The following is a 683-nucleotide window of genomic DNA, read 5'->3' on the forward strand; positions in this document are numbered from 1 at the left end:
TTAAACAGAAAGTCACAGGCAAGCATTTATAGAAACTCTGGAGACTAGCTATTAAAAACCTAATTTTAAAGTAATCAAAAACAGATACATTTCATTAATAAAGGACAGATAAGTTACTAGTCCTTAATAAAGAGCATGGAAATCTAAACACAATTGCATTTAAAGATGATTTAATTAAAGAGCATTAATGATATAAATAAAAACTCATACATTTATGTATCCATTGTCTGTATCTGCTTGTTTTTCTAGGGTCATGGGTGTCTATCTCAAGCTGGGTGATTGTCAGGGTTACTGACTGTACAGGTCCCCGGTCCATCACAGGGAGACCCAAAGAGAGGAAGGGCAGTTTGCAGACTGGTGAATCTGCTGTCATTGGACTGTAGGAGGAAGCCAGACCTGTGGAGAAACCTCACCTGCGCAGGGAGATCATGCAAACCTCAGAAAGACAGAGGAACGTTCATCAACATTAGTCATAATGCAGGAAAATAAATTCAAAAATGTATGTTCCATAGTGGAAGTCCATCTCTTTAGAAGTTTAACTGGCTTTTATGCTCATGGTCCCTTTAGAAAGACTGATGTTATGCCTTAAACCATATTACTTCCTACAACAAAGTTGCTGAGATTGAACTGAATATCTTTTTTCTCTTTGCTTTCAAAAGTAAAAGTTAGTTAAATAGATTCCG

The sequence above is a fragment of the Cyprinodon variegatus genome, unplaced genomic scaffold (genome assembly GCF_000732505.1).
Source record: "Cyprinodon variegatus isolate N-32 unplaced genomic scaffold, C_variegatus-1.0 Scaffold684, whole genome shotgun sequence".
Lineage (NCBI taxonomy): Eukaryota > Metazoa > Chordata > Actinopteri > Cyprinodontiformes > Cyprinodontidae > Cyprinodon > Cyprinodon variegatus.